This window comes from Somniosus microcephalus, chromosome 6 (genome assembly GCF_052327205.1).
Source record: "Somniosus microcephalus isolate GS21.2 chromosome 6, FLI_Smic_1.0, whole genome shotgun sequence".
Lineage (NCBI taxonomy): Eukaryota > Metazoa > Chordata > Chondrichthyes > Squaliformes > Somniosidae > Somniosus > Somniosus microcephalus.
The window spans coordinates 264,963,079-264,964,637 of NC_140992.1; positions in this window are offsets into that span (position 1 = coordinate 264,963,079).

The following is a 1,559-nucleotide window of genomic DNA, read 5'->3' on the forward strand; positions in this document are numbered from 1 at the left end:
ACTCTGCCTTGAAAAAAAACACATGCACCCTTCCCCTTTAAGAGCTCACTGGCACCAGAGTGTCTGCTGTGCGAACTCGGGCGCTGCGCTCTGCACCGCCGGCTTAGCGCCTAAAGATAGTAGTGGAATGCCTCTTTTAGCGCTCCACCAACCTCTTAGGGCGAAGCCACTGAATTTCCGGCAAAGGGGCGCTACTTTGGGGCGGGCGCTAACTTCAGGCGGGCGCTAAGGTTAGCGCCCCAAAACTGTCTATACTGAAAATCTAGCCCAAAGTGTTGCAGGACTTACACGAAGGTCATCTGGGGGGTGTCAAATGAAAAGCCTCGCCAGAGCCTACGTCTGGTGGCCCGGCATTGACAGGGACATTGAGGAAGTAGCAAAAGAGTGCCAAGGGTGCCAGATGGTACAGAACGTACCACCACAAGCCCCACTACATCCGTGGGAGTGGCCTCAACACCGTGACAAAGGATCCACGTGGACTTCGCTGGCCCCTTCCTGGATGCGATGTTCCTTATTGTAGTGGACGCCCATTCAAAATGGCGGAGGTTATAAAGATGTCATCAACGACAGCCGAAAAGACGGTCGCAGTCTTAAGGACCATTTTTGCCCGAAACGGGGTGCCTGAGCAAGTCTGTTCGGACAATGGGCCACAATTTGTGGCAGAAGAATTTCAAGCATTCCTAAAAAGAATGGAGTGCGGCATTATACGTCCGCACCATATCATCCGGCTACAAATGGGCTGGCAGAGCGATTTATACAGACTTTTAAAAAGGCCATCAAGGCGATGGGGGAGGAAAGGTTGCCACTACAACACAAGGTGGACAACTTCCTATTCGCATACCGTAATGCTGCACATACGGTGACCAACCAGGCCCCCGCCGTCATGTTCTTTAATAGAAGGTTAAGGTCTCGCCTTGAATTGCTCAGACCAAACATTTGGAGAGAGGTGGAAAACCGAGTATTTCGTAGGGCTCCTGACAGACAGACACGGAGCTTCGAGGTGGGGCAGCAAGTGTTGGCCCATGATTATAGGAATGAAAAGTGGCGGTCTGGTACGATAAAGGCCCGCCAGGGACCCTTGATGTACACAGTTGAGACAGGGGAAGGCATAATCAGACGATATGCTGATCAACTTGTGGAGTCCAGAAACCCAACTGATTCACTACCTCAAACGTCTCAGCACATTGTTACAGCGGAATCACGGCCCAGCTCGTCGTTACAGAGGTCTCAGGATTGCGAGGAGTTCAGCACTCCAGTGATCTCCACGGCACAGGATGTGCCATCAGACACCGACGAGTCCAGCGATGAAGGGGTGACGGAAGTACCGCCGCCTACACCGAGACTGACTAGAGAAAGACGTTATCCTAGTCGAGACAGGTGGCCTCCTCAGAGACTGTATCTATAACATGTTTCTGTTTATATATATATAAGTAGGCAACTCTTGATGTAAATATGTTATGTATATTGTGTTACGAAATGTTATTAGCCCTAGTTATGGGGCATCTATTGACTTAATTGCACGGGTACGTTTTAATTAAAAGGGGAGGAATGTTGTGTAT